The sequence below is a fragment of the Canis lupus genome (genome assembly GCF_048164855.1).
Source record: "Canis lupus baileyi chromosome 15 unlocalized genomic scaffold, mCanLup2.hap1 SUPER_15_unloc_1, whole genome shotgun sequence".
Classification (NCBI taxonomy): Eukaryota; Metazoa; Chordata; class Mammalia; order Carnivora; family Canidae; genus Canis; species Canis lupus.
The window spans coordinates 277,910-293,163 of NW_027326420.1; the positions used below are offsets into that span (position 1 = coordinate 277,910).

General features: G+C 36.9%; 1 protein-coding gene across 1 annotated transcript in view; it reads left to right on the forward strand.

Moving 5' to 3' along the window:
* The window catches only part of LOC140629483 (transcription intermediary factor 1-alpha-like), a 116,153-nt gene that overhangs the window by 17,734 nt on the left and 83,165 nt on the right, over positions 1 to 15,254 (forward strand). The window lies entirely within an intron of this gene.

Sequence of the window (15,254 nt, forward strand, 5' to 3'; positions counted from 1 at the left end):
ACTGTAGATAGCATCCACTGCTGATTCTTCCCTTCATCATTTATTATTGTGATGTTGCAAAATGGTGATTTTTCTGTCACTCTCAGCTTATTAGCTGATACTGTACTGTATGAATGAGACTTTCCTTTTCCATTTATTACTGTGGGCTTGTGAAATTTTTTATATTATAAACTGTTCCTTTCATTATTTTGATAACCACATTGTTCCAATTTGGGCAGTAGGAACCCCTTCAAGTTGAAATCTTGTCCTTTGACATACACCTATTGATTGTTGAATACTTCTAACTTTCTGGCAAACCAGATAGTTTCTAGGCTTATCTTCTACTTTTACTGTATCAGCCTTGGTTATTTCTCTAAGGAGTCCCAATTCCCTTTTTAGTGAAGTCCAACTTATCTTGTATGAATTTTTCTTTTGTTTGGTATTAAGAAATCTTTACCTAACATGTTTTCCTCTTGAAGTTTCCAAGCTTTAAGTTTTACATTTAGATCTATGATCCATTTTGAGTTAATTTTCATGTGTGATATGAGGTATGGATCCAAGTTCATTTTACTTGTGGATATTTAATTTTTCCACCACTGCTGTCGAAAAAGCCATCCTTTCTCCTACTGCACTGCCTTTGTCAAGTATCAGTTGTTCACGTATGTCTGGGTTTATTTTTGGGCTTTCTGTTCCATTGATCAGTTTGTTATTACACCAATACCATGCTATTGAGTCTTGATATTAATGCCAAGAGATCTTTTAGCAGGAAAACAATAGGCAGGATGTTCTGCAGGGAATTTTTTTTTCATTCTTAAATTTTAATTCCAGTATAGTTAACATACTGTGTTCTATTAGTTTCAGGTGTACAATATAGTGATTCAGTGTTTCTATACATTATTCAGTGCTCATCATGATAAGAATACTCTTTAATATCTATCAGCTATTTCACCCACCCCCTACTCATCTCTTTCTGGTAGCCATCAGTTTGTTCTCTATAGTGGAGTCTGTTTTTTGGTTTGCCTCTTTTTTTTTTTCTTCATTTGTTTTCTTAAATTTCACAAGTGAAATCATACGATAATTTGTCTTCCTCTGACTTCTTTCACTTAGCATTATAACCTCCAGATCCCATCCATGTTATTGCAAATGGCAAGCTTCATTCTTTTTATGGCTGAGTAATTTTCGCGTGTGTGTGTACATGTGTACACACCACCTCTTCTTTATCCATTTGTTGATTGATGGACACTTGGGCTGCTTCTATAATTTGGCTATTGTAAATAATGCCTCAGTAAATGTAGAGTTCCATGTATCCTTTCAAATTAATGTTTTTGAGTTGTTTGGGTAAATATCCAGTAGTAGAATTACTGGATCATAGGGTAATTCTGTTTTAAAATTTTTAAACAACCTCCATACTGTGTTCCACAGTTAGCTGTTCCCACCAACAGAACACAAATGTTCCTTTTTCTTCTACATCCTCATCAACACTTGTGGTTTTGATTTTAGCCATTCTGAGAGGTGTGAGATAATATCTTAATGTGATATTGATGTCTGTTTACCTGATGATGAGTGATATGGAGCATCTTTTCATGTGTCTATTGGCTATCTGGATGTCTTCTTTGGAGAAATGTCTGTTCATCTCTTCTGCCCATTTTTTAATTGGATTTCTTTCTTTCTTTTTTTTTTTTTTTTTAGTATTGAGTTCTTATATTTTGGATACCAACCCTGTATCAGGTATGTTGTTTACAAATACCTTCTCCCATTCCCTACATTGTCTTTCAGTTTTGTTGATTGTTTGCTCTGATGTACACAAGCTTTTTATTATGATGTAATCTCAATAATTTATTTTTGCTTTTGTTTTCTTTGCCTCAGGAGACATACCTTAGAAAAATATTGTTGGGGTTGATGTCAGAGAAATTACTGCCTGTACTCTCTTGTAGGATTTTTTTATGGTTTCCGGTCTCACATTAGGTCTTTAATCCATTTTGAGTTTATTTTTGTGTATGGTCTAAAAATCGGGCCCGTTTTCATTCTTTTGCACATAGCTGTCTAGTTTTCCCAACACCATTTGTTGGAAAGATGGTCTTTTTTCTCACTGGATATTCTTTCCTGCTTTGTTGAAGATTAATTAACCATATAGTTGTGGGTTAATTTCTGGGTTTTCTATTCTGTTTCATTTATCTAGGTGTCTTGTGTGTGTGTGTGTGTGTGTGTGTGCCAGTACCATAGTTTTATAGTTTTATGATTGCTACAGCTTCGTAATATAACTTAAGGTCTAGAATTGTGATACCTCTAGTTTTGTTTCTTATTTTCACGATTACTTTTGCTATTTGGGGTCTTTTATGGTTCCATACATAGGATTATGGATTTTAGGATTTTTTTTCTAGCTCTGTGAAAAATACTTTAGTATTTTGATAGGGATTGCATTAAATCTGTAGATTGCTTCCATGTGTAGCCAACTGTTATATCTTAAATTTCTTTTATTTTTTTTTCAAGGATTTTCTTGATTTATTCATGAGAGACACACATAGAGAGGCAGAGACATGGGCACAGGGAGAAGCAGGCTCCATGCAGGTAGCCCAGTGTGGGACTCAATCCTGGGACTGGGATCATGCCCTGAGCCAAAGGGAAATGCTCAACTGCTGAGCCACCCAGGTGTCCCTCTTTTATCAGTTTTTTATAGTTTTCAGAATACAGATGTTTCACCTCTTTGGTTAAGTTTATTCTTAGGTATTATTTTTGGTGCAATTGTAAATGGAATTGTTTTCTTAATTTCACTTTTTCTGCTGTTTCATCATTAGTATATAGAAATGCAACAAATTTCTGTACATTGATTTTGTATCCTGTGACTTTACTGAATTCAGTTCTAGTATGTTTTTGGTGGAATCCTTAGGGTTTTCTGTAAGTATTATCATGTCATCTGCAAGTGGTGAAAGCTGCTTCCTCACCAGTTTGGATGCCTTTTATTTCTTTTTGTTGTCTGATTACTGTGCCTATGACTTCCAGTATGATGTTGAATAAAAGTGGTGAGAGTGGACATCATTGTCTTTTCCTGACCTTATAGGAAAGCTCTGTTTTTCCCTATTGAGTATGATGTTCCCTATGGGTTTTTCATATAAGGCCTTAATTATGTTGAGGTATGTTCCCTCTAGACCTAGTTCGTTGAAGGTTTTTATTGAGAATGGTTGTTATACTTAGTCAAATGCTTTTTCTGAATCTGTTGAAATGATCCTTTCTCTTGGTGATGTGGTGTATCACATTGATTTATTTGTGATTATTGAGGCATGCTTGCATCCCAGGAATAAATCCCACTTGATTGAGGTGAATTTTTTTTTTTTAGGTATTGTTGGATTCAGTTTGCTAGTATTTTATTGAGCATCTAATTAATCTACAGCTAGCTATTGGCCTGTAGTTCTCTTTTTTTGTGTGGTGTCTTTATCTGGTTTTACTATCCAGTGTAATGGTGGCCTCATAGAATGAATTTGAAAAATTTCCTTCCTCTTCTGTTTTTTGGAACAGTTTCAGATGAATAGGTGTTAACTCTAAATGATTGGTAGAATTTACCCGTGAAGCCATCTGTTCCTGGACTTTTGTTTGTTGAGAGTTTTTTTGATTACTGAGTCATTTTCATTGCTGGTTATCAGTCTGTTCATTTTCTGTTCTTCCTATTTCAGTTTTGGTAATTTCTGTTTCTAGGAATTGATCCATTTCTTCCAAATTGTCCAATTTGTTGGCATATAATTCCTCATAATATTCTTTTATAATTGTTTGTATTTCTGTGATGTTGGTTGTTATTTCTCCTCTCCTCATTTGTGATATTTATTCTGGTTCTTTCTCTTTTTTTTTTTTTCCATAAATCTAGATAGAGGTTGATCAATTTTATTAAGTGTTTCAAAGAATCAGCTCCTGGTTTCATTGATTGTTTATTTTCTGTTTAGATTACCTGTCCATTGGGAAAAAAAAAAAAAAAAAAAGATTACCTGTCCATTGATGTAAGTGGGATGGTAAAGTCCCCTACTATTATTGTTATCGATGAGTTTATGTTTAATGTTTTATATATTTGGGTACTCCTGTGTTAGGTGCATAAATATGTATGATTTCTATATCTTATTGTTGATTTATCCCCTTTATTATTATATAGTGCTCTTCTTTGTCTCGCTACAGTCTTTGTTATAAAGTCTAGTTTGTCCCATATAAGTATTGCTGCTCCAGCCTTCTTTTGACTTGTATTTGCATGATAATTGTTTCTCTATCTCCTCACTTTCAATCTGGAGGTGTTCTTTAGGCCTAAAATGAGTCTCTTTTAGGCAGCATAAATGGGTCTTGTTTTGTTTTGTTTTGTTTTTTTTTGTTTTTGATTTTTTTAATCCATTCTGTCACCTTGTGTCTTTTCCAAAAGTATTTAATTTAGAAAGAGAAAGAGTGAGTGAATGGATAGTGGAGGAGGAACAGAGGAAGAGGGAGAGAGAAACTCAAGGGAGACTCTGCAGGCTAAGCGTGGAGCCCCACATGGGGTTGGATCTCCCCCACCAGAGCCAAAACCAAGGTTCAGTTACTTAACTGACTATGCCACTAGGGTGCCCCACCCTATATCTTTTGATTGGAGTGTTTATTCCACTTACATTCAAAGTAATTGTTGATAGATATGCACTTAGTGCCATTTTATTACTTGTTTTGTGGTTGTTCCTGGAGATTTTCTCAGATCCTTTCTTCTCTTTCGTGTTCTGCTGATTTTCTTTAGTGATATATTTGGAGTTCTTTCTCTTTATTCTTTGCATGTTTGTCAGTGGTTTTTAAAAAATAGTTGCCATTAGGTTTGTGTATATAACCTTTTCTCCACGCAGCAGTCTGTATTAAGTTGATGGTTGTTCAAGTTTGAACCCATTTTTTTCTCCTCTCTTCCTCACATTTCAGGTATATGTTACTATATTTTATATCCTTTTTGTGTGTGACTTCCTGGACTGATTTTTGGTTTGTTTGTTTGTTTATTTATTAATTACAGAGAAGGAGGCAGAGACATATAGGCAGAGGGAGAAGCAGGCTCCCTGTGAGGAGCCTAAAGGGGCACTCAATCCCAGGACCCTGGGATCATGACCTGAGCCAAAGGCAGATGCTCAACCACTGAGCCACCCAGGGGTCCCTCCTGGACTGATTTTTATAGAAATATTCATTGTTACTGCTTTTGTGTTTGCTGCTTTTATTCTGTCACTTTAGTGTCCCCTTCCCAAAGAATCCCCTTCAATATTTCATGTAGTGCTGGTTTAGTGGTCAGGAACTCCTTTAGTTTTTGTTTGGAGACAAATTCTTTATTTTTCCTATTCTAAATGATACCTTGCTGAATAGAGTATTCTTGGCTGTGGATTTTTTCTCATTCAGCACTTTGAATATATCATGCCCCTCTCTTCTGGCTTGCCAAGTTTCTGTTGAGAAATCTCCAGCTAGCCTTATGGGTCTTCCCTTGTAAGTTAAGGACCTCTTTTGTTTTGCTGCTTTTGAGATTCTTTTGTCACTATATTTTGAAAATTCAATTGCAGTATGTCTTGGAATTGGCCTGCTATTGTTGATTTCGATGGGAGTTCTTTGTGCCTCCTGAATCTAGATGTCTATTTCCTTCTCCAAATTAGGGAAGTTTTCAGCTATTATTTCGTCAGATACATTTTCTGCCCCCTTTTCTCTCTTCCTCTTCTGAGACTCCTGTAATATGAGTGTTACTATGTTTGATGGAGTCACTGAGTTCCCTAAATCTGTTCTCCTGTTCCATAATTCTTCTCTTTTGTTCACCTTGAGTAATTTCCATTACTTTGTCTTGTAGGTCATTCATTTATTCTTCTACTTATTACAGCCTGCTGTTCATTGCATTAAGCATGTTTCTGACCTTGTTTATTACACTCTTTGTCTCTGATTGATTCTTTTTTAACTCTTTTTATCTCTGTGGTAAGGCTCTCACTGATGCCTTCTGTGCTTTTCTTAAGCCCGTGAGTGTCCTTACGATCTTGTTTTAAATTCTCTATCAGGCATGTTGCTTATATTTATTTCATTTAGATCTCAGGCCCTGGCCTTATCTTGTTCGCTTATTTGGGATAAATTCCTTTGTCCTCATACTTTGTCTAGGTCTCTGCCTCTTTTTCTGTGTTAGGAAAGTTAAGTTATGTCTCCTGCTTCTACTGAAAGTAATGGCCTTATGAGAGAGAGATCATGCAGTTCCCAGGGCCTAGTGCTTCAGAAAGTATCTCTGGTGTGTACTGCATGTGGTCTGTTCTTATGTTCTGACTGCTCTGTCCTTCAGGCCTGTTGTCGGCAGAGGCTCTCCTTGCCTTCCATGGGCAGTATTTGGTCCTTGGCCCGAGTATGGTGAGTTTTAACTGGATGTGCTTTGGTCTGCTTGTGAAATGAGACCTGTTACCACCTCTACCAGAACAGAGGCCCTGCAAAACTCTCTGGTCAGGAGGGGTGGCATGGGCTTTGTGCTGTTCTTCTGAGGGGGAGGGGCCAGCCACCCTGGGACTGAGGGAGTTGTGACTGAGAAGGGCAGTTCTACCAGAGTGCAGGAGGTTGGTGCTTGATGTAAGCAAGTTAGGCAGCCAGTGTTGGTACTGTGTGCTGCTTTTCTACATGTGGCTCTGTGTTTATGCTGAGGAGTGGGGGGAGGGAAATGGCACCAGACAGGTCTTTTATTCTAGAGAAGTGTCTCTGGACTCTGCCTCTCAGGGACCCTCTGAGAGGAACAAATAAACCTCCCTCCCCAGTGTGTGCCTCAGGCACTCTTAAGAACACTCCACACTGTGCTTCTGGGTGGTTTGCCTGCCTTCTCTCCAGGAGCAGCACAGTGCCCTAAGGGCTCTATCACAGACAAGCCCACTGACCTTTAAAACTCCAGGCTTTAAGCCCCGCTGGTTGCAAGAACTCAGGAAATTCAGCTCTTCTTGTTTTCTAAGCCAGTGGCTTGGTGGAAATGTTCTTGTGTATTCCCTTGTGTGTGTGCCTCTCTCTCTCCCCCTGTCCTTCTTCTTCTTTTTTAAAAAGATTTTATTTATTTATTCATGAGAGGCACAGAGAGAGAGAAAGAGGTAGAGACACAGGCAAGGGGAGAAGCAGGCTCCCTGCAGGGAGCCCGATGTGGGACTCTATCCCGGGTCTCCAGAATCATGCCCTGGGCCAAAGTCGGTGCTAAACCGCTGAGCTACCCAGGCTGCCCATCTTCTCCCTTTCCCTCTTTAGTCCTCTCACCCTTCTCTGTGACCATGGCTCTCTCCCCTGTGCAGCGGCCATAATCTGTTTCTCCCCTAAGTCACATCTCCACACTTTCTACCTTCTTCAGTGTGGCATCTTCTCTCCCTTTAGTTGTGGAGTTTGTTCTGTCAAGTCTTCAGGTCGTATCCTGGGGTATTTAGGATGATTTCATAGTTATTAGCTGGGTTCATGGGACAAGGTGAAAACCTCGAGTCCTCATACTTCAGTGCCATCTTCCTGCTGCTTTGTGATTTTCCTTTTTTAGACTACTTTTTTATTTATTTATTTTTTTAGATTTTATTTATTCATGAGAGACAGAGAGGCAGACACATGAGCAGAGGGAGAAGCAGGCTCCCTGTGAGGAGCCCGATGTGGGACTTGATCCCAGGACTCTGGGATCACACCCTGAGCCAAAGGCAGATGCTCAACTGCTGAGCCACCCAGGCATCCCTTTTATACTACTCTTTTAAGTTTTCCTCTAGAGTTATGTGAGCTTCATAAAATGAATTAGAGAGTGCTACCTTTTACAGTTCTCTGAAAGAGTTTGTGTAAGATTGGAATCCTTTTTTTTTTTCTTGAATATATAATAGCAACCAGAACTTGTGCTTTTCTTTGTGGGAAAATTTTGACTCCGGATTCAGTTTTCCTAAAGTTTTATCTATAAGACTCTTCATGTTTTCTGTTTCACTTGAGAAACTTTGGTAGTTAATTGGCTTTCTTTAATTCATTGGGGTTGACTCTACTATGCTTTACAAACTCTGAATATTTTTCTTATTATGGTAAAAATGTACACAATGTAAATTTTACCATTTTAACCCTTTTTTTTATTTTTAAGGAAAACAGAGTACCTGGTTAAGGGGGACAGAAGCGGAGAGGGAGAGGGGGAGGGAGAGGGAGATCGTATGCAGGCTCCATGCCAAGCTCAGAGCTCAACTTGGGGCTCCTTTTCACAACCCTGAGATCAAGATCTGAACTGAAATCAAAGAGTCGGACATAAAACCACTGAGCCATCCAGGGGCTCCCCATTTTAATCATTTTTAGGCCTACAATTTCATGACTTTAGGTACAATTATAATGTTGTGTAACCATCACTACTATTCCCAAAATATTTTTCATCATCTTAAATAGAAGCTCTACTCATAAGCAGTAGTTCATTTCACCCTTCCTGCCCCCGGTAACTTCTATTTCGCTTTCCATCCTTCTGAATTTGTCTATTGTAGATAACTCATATAAGTACAATTTTTATATGTATATACATATATAAATCATATAAGTAGAATTATCTACATATATATGTATAATTTGACCTTTTTGTCTGGTTTATTTAGTATTTTCGAGGATTATCATTGTTACAGCATCAGAATTTCATTCTGATTTAATGGTCAAATAATACTCTATTTTACAGACACAGCACTATTTTATTCATTCATCTGTGATGGACAGAGCCACTGTTCCACTCTTATGAATAACACTGCTGTGAACAAGTATATGCTGAGTCCCATTTTCAGTTCTTTTGGGCATATACCTAGAACTGGAATTGTTAGATCATTTGGTGATTCTATGTTTTTAACTCTTTGAGGAACTACCAAACTCTTTTCTGCATTGGCTGCACCACTTTATCTGCTGTATCCCACCAGCAATGTATCAGGGTCAGATTTCTCCATATCCTCCATCCTCTGCAACACTTCCATTCCTTTTTTGGATAATAGCCATTCTTGTGGATGTGAAGTGATATCTTACTGTGGTTTTGATTTACATTTCCCTACTGATTAATGATCAGAATCATTTCATATACTTATTTATCATTTGTGTATCTTATTTGGAGATAGGTCTATTCGAGTCCTTTGGTACTGACATTTTCTGTTGTTGAGTTGTAGGGCTTCTTTATATATTCTAGATATTAAAACCTTACTAAATTTTGATTTGCAAAAATTTTTCTCTCTCTGTATTGTCTTTTCACCCTTTTGATAGTGCTGTTGGTATATAATAATTTTAAATTCTGGTTAAGTCAAAGTGACATCATGCCTAATGACACAGTAGAACTTCATAGGGTTCAGTCTTTTCAGTGAAACAACCAATAGACTGGAGAAAACGACTAGAATCAACTATTTTAGACTCTGGACCTTGGTCAAACTCTTAAAAGAACTAGGAGAGTGTTTGATTGAAGGGAAAGGCTGTTGCTGTTTGGTAGAGGGCTCCAAAATGTAAGGTTGTGTGTTTTAATTGGTCTGAGAGATTCCTGAGGACTGGACATTGATGTTTGCTGAAATTTAAAGTGACAGTACCTCCTTCACGTTTTGGAGTCAGATATTTAAGGAAATCTTTGTCAGGTGATTGGCCATCAGACAGCATGGAACAGAAACTTCAAAAGGAATACATACATACTTTGCAAGATCGTTAATAAAAGTCACAAAGGAACTGTTCCCTCCATCAATAAGCAAAAATCAGCAATCTAGGAGGAGTGGGACAGTTAGAGTTCTAGAGTTACCATAATCGCCAGTTCTCTTTGTGTTTAACTTACTTGGGGTCCCCCCCCCACTCCCAACCCCTACTTCTTAGATATGTAGATTCATGACTTCCATCAAATTTAGGCTATTTTCAACCATTATTTTTTTGTATTATCTCACAAGTCTCTCAGGTTCTGTTCAACTTTCTTTGTCATTATTTTCATTCTATTCTTCATACTGGATAATTTGAACTGACTTGTCCTTCAGGCTTGCTGATTATTTCTTCTGCCTGTTCAGATCTGCCATCTCTGTCAAATTATTGCTTCCTATGAATGAATTCTATTTCCTGATTTCTTTAAATACTTTATATTTTTGGTTGTTGAAACCTGGACATTTTGAGTAGTATATTGTGGTAACTTTGGAAGTCAGGTTCTCTTCAGGAATTGATTTTGTTGCTTGTTGAGGTCTTCAGTTGCCTATTTGTATAGTGGCTTTCCTAAACTGTTTTTCACAAAGCTTTCCTTGTGCCCATTACTGACCTGTTATCTTGGCACTCAGCCTGTGACATCTCAGAAGTTCTGTTGTTAATGTGTGGAATTTTTTTAAGTGTATATGCCTGTTTAGATGTTCTGATAGGTGCCACCAAAGAAGCTGCTGTTTTCTGGGGGTGCTGAGTAAAGCCAGCCATCCTAGCTGACCCTCAGGGGAACCTCGTACTACCCAAATCACAAAACTCCAAAATTAAGTTTAGAGTTCAAGATCCTACTGTCCCTCTGGAACCAGCCAGCCACTTGAGGAATGCAGGCTGCTATACCCACAATGCAACATGATTCAAGAAGGAGGCATGGTAGCTGGTTTACCCAAGTAGCTCTTTTACCAAAGTTCAACAGCCTCTGTCTCTATTAAGCACTTCTCTGGTTGCTATAAGTGTCTGAGTGACTCTAGAGTTCTAAAATAGTGGATTCTGATAGTGTTTTTCCAGCTTAATGTTTGTTTTGGTGGAGAGACCAACCCTAGAAGCTGCCATATTTTTGACATCTTTTGCTGCCATTTTTACTGCTATTTTAAAGTAAATCACAGATTTGGCATTTCATCCTTAATACTTCAACTTGAATCTTCCAAAATAAGAACAATTGCCTGGATAATCCCATATCATTATCATGGGTAGTTAGCATAGCTGTTGTTTTCTACTATTCTAAGACAAGTGCATCGTTTTCATATTAACTATCTTGTCCTCAAAATGTCCTTTACAGCTATTTTGTTCAAACCAGAAACCAGTCAAGGATTAACTAAGCACATTTAGTTACTGTGTTTCTTAAGTCTTTCTTAAACTAGAATAGTTTCCTCTCCTCTCCCTATTCTATTATTTGGACTTGCAGAGAACCCATCAGTTGGAGTGATAAAATACTTTATGTTCTGCATTCCTGTGGTGTTTCTTCATACATTCTTTTTTTAAAAATATTTTATTTATTCATGAGAGACAGAGAGAAAGAGAGAGAAGCAGAGACACAGACAGAAGGAGAAGCAGGCTCCATGCAGGGAGCTCGATGTGGGACTTGATCCCGGGACTCCAGGATCTCCCTGAGCCAAAGGCAGGTGCTCAACTGCTGAGCCACCCAGGCGTCCCTCCTCATACGCTCTTTAAGTCATTCCTCTCAACTAGAAGTTTAGGTGATTAAATTCAGGCTGAATCTTGTTTGGTAATAGTACTCCATAAAAGATGCTTCATATTCATATGAAGAATATGCTTCATATTGCATCAGGAAGCAAAGAATGTCTAGTAAAGATTTGTTAGTAGAATAGTATTGAGGTTGACTGGCCAGATCACATAAAGTTGTTTATCTTAATTGATCTTTAAAGATATTTCTGCTGGGTTTAGAGGTCTAGCAAGGCAATTATTGTTTTTAACACTTGGAAGATGCCTTTAACACTTGGAAGATGTCTTCTGATTTACATTGTTGCTGGTGAGAAGTAGGCAATCGGTCTTACTTTTGTCTTGTTTGATGATAAGCCGACTGTTTTTTGTTTTTTTTTTTTGCTTTTAAGATTTTTCTCTTGGTAGGATTTATCACTTCACTTCTGCAAAATTCTTAGTTGTTGTATTTGCTCTCAAGCCTTTCTGAGACAATGATTAAGATACTTGTTTTATATTCTATATGTATATGTCTATTTCTGGAGTCCATTCTGTTCCACTGTTTGTATTTCTGTCCCTACATAAAGACCATCCTGTCTTGATTACTGTAGCTCTATAGTAAGTCTTGAAATCAGATCACATAAGCCCTCCAAATTTATTTTTCAAATTGTTTTTGCTATTCTTGTCCTTTTGCATTTTCATATAAATTTTAGCCTCAGTTTGTCAGTTTCTACAAAAAGCCTGCTGGTATTTTAATTGGAATTGCACTGAATCTTTAGCTCAGTTTGGGGAGAAGGAATATCCTAACCATGTTGAATGTTCCATTCCAGGAACATGTTTAATGTCTCTCTTAAGGGTGATCATTAATTTTTGTTTCTTAGTTTTCATTATACAGGACTAACAAGTAATTTGATAAAAATGTTCCTATGTCATGTGTTTTTGTTTGGTTTGTTTTTGTGTGTGTATGCTTTATAATTTTTTACATAGGTGATTGCTTATTGTGACTTTAAACAATTATACTTATCCTTTTCAACCTGTTTACCCTTTATTTCTTTATCTTGCCTTTTTTGTACTAATTAAAAGAGCTTGGAATAGAAGTTGTGAGTGGAAGTCCTTGATTTCTTCCAAGTCACACCAGAAAGCATTTAGTATTTCATCATTAAATATGTTATGTGTAAGATTTTCAAACATGGCTTTTATCAGGTTGAGGAAGTTTCATTCTATTCCTAGGATACTGAATGTATCTTGTATGGGTGCTGAATTTTTCACGGATGATCATACTAAGACTTTTCTCCTTTATTTTGTTAATGTAGTGAATTACTGTAATTGATTTGAATGCTCAACCAGCCTTGCATTTCTATGATAAACTTTATTTAACCATGATGTATTATCCTTTTTATGTGTTTCTTCCCTTGATATTCTGATATTTTGTTAATGATTTTTGTTAATCTTTGTTCATGAGACATACTGATCTGTACTTTTCTGTCCTGCCCTAATGATTGCATCTGATTTTAGTATCAGGACATTACTGGCCTTATAAAATGAGATGAGAAATGTGTTTCTTCTCTGTTTTCTAAGAGTTGTTTATAGCTGATATTATCTTCTTTTTATGTTTGACAGAATTCACCAGTGGTTCCTTCTAGAGCTAGACTTTTCTTTGAGGGAACGTTTGGAAACAAATTCAGTTTCTTTAATTGATACAGGGCTATTCAGGTTTTCTATTTTTTTTTTTTTTTTAAGATTTGGGGTAATTCTGTCTTTCAAAGAATCAGTACATTTAATCAAGTTGATCACAGTATTCTCCTGTTACTTTAAGGTCCACAAAGTCTGTACAATGGCCTCTATTTTATTTGATTTTTTTCATTATAATTTTTTGATAAGTCTAGCTAGAGTATTAATTTTAACAACCCGTCCTCCCTCACTTCCCAAACTAACTTCTGTTTCATTGCCTTTTTTGTTTTCCTTTATTCCCATTTTCTTTTCTTTCCCAATAGTTTTCTACTCATTATTTCCTTCATTCTGCTTTCTTTGGGATAAATTTACAGTTCTTTTTCTAGATTCTTGACATGGAAGTTTCCTAGATCGTTGATTTTTTTTTTTTTTAATCAACATGGAAATAAGTTGTTCAATTTCGGGATCCCTGGGTGGCGTAGCGGTTTGGCGCCTGCCTTTGGCCCAGGGTGCGATCCTGGAGACCTGGGATCAAATCCCACGTCGGGCTCCCGGTGCATGGAGCCTGCTTCTCCCTCTGCCTATGTCTCTGCCTCTCTCTCTCTCTCTCTCTCTCTCTGTGTGACTATCATAAATAAATAAAAATTAAAAAAAAAGGAAATAAGTTGTTCAATTTCCACGTAGTTGGGGATTTTCCAGTTCTATTTCTAATTTCTAAGTTAATCTCATTGTGATCATGGAACAATGTTTTGCGTTTTTAGTTCTTTTAATTTAATCATACTTGTTTTGTTGCACAACGTATGGTATTTCTGGGTATATATTCCAGACACAGTTAATATGTATTCTGCTATCATTGGGTATTCTTTAAACATCATTTGCATCAAGTTATTTGATTCTTTTGTTCAAGTTGTTTATGTCTTTGTAAGGAATTTACCCCTTTATCATAATATATTGTCCCACTTTATATCTGGTAAAGTCTTCCAGGTTTTATAGGCTTATTGTTGAATGTGTATCTGTTTCTGTCCTTTTTATTTTTTTAAACTGTGTGCGTATTTAATTGGATTTCTTGTAGATAACGTTTAATTAGGTCTTTTGTTAAATGCATGTGTATGTATGTATGTTTAAGTAGGAAGCATACATCAGTGGCATCGATAGGACCATGGACAGATCATCATTTAGTCCTTTTCCTTTAAAATGCAGAAAAATATAATAATGAAGTGTTAATTTAATAGGTGATTTCCTTGTTTAGCTTCTCCCCAGCACATACTCCATATTCTTACTTTTGGTATTAGCTAAAAGAAGCAATTTATAGCATTTGTGAGATACATTTGCTTTTCTCTTTAAAGTTGACTACCTGCTTGCCTTTTGGATCTCACGTTTTCCCTTTCAAAAATGGGAGTTGAATTATGTTTTTATAGTATTCCCATTCTTCCCAGGATGGCGTGTCAAAAGAACCCCTTTTTTCATACAGGCATTCAGTTACTTACTATATAGTATGCAGTGTCTTGTTTTTCTTGTACTCTTAAATTGTGTGGTTGGAATGAAACTTGAGACACAAATTTAAGATACATTCAACATTGAGTCCCATTGTTACTTTTAGTTATGCACTTTCTTTTCCTACTGGTACTTTTAGGTAGAGGTGCCTTTATTAACCTGAATTCATTTGTAGCATTAGTAGATCATACTTTGAGGAAATCAGATAGATGAAGTCATGCTGATCCTTTCAGAAGGAGTCCCCTGTTATCTGATTTTAATTATAATGCACAGGCTTACCAAGTAACCAGCTTGACATCATTAGGCCCTTTTTATACATTTATTCATAGAATCCTTAGAACAGTCCTACCTCAAATTTATTCTGATGAGTGTGAAACATGTAGCACAACTGGAACACAGGAAACTCACAATATGGTAACTACTATTATGATTATCATTTACTGTTGTTTTACAGAAGAGGAAATGGAGGCTCAAAAGGTTTTAGGGGTTATAGAGCAATTAATCCAAAGGAGGCACCTAGGTCTATGTGGTTTTAAGCAACATATTTTATTTATTTATTTATTTATTTATTTATTTATTTATTTATTTATTTATTTATTTTTATGATAGTCACAGAGAGAGAGAGAGAGGCGCAGAGAGAGAGAGAGGCAGAGACACAGGCAGAGGGAGAAGCAGGCTCCATGCACCGGGAGCCTGACGTGGGATTCGATCCCAGGTCTCCAGGATCGCGCCCTGGGCCAAAGGCAGGCGCCAAACCGCTGCGCCACCCAGGGATCCCTATTTTTTTTATTTTAATATGTTCCATG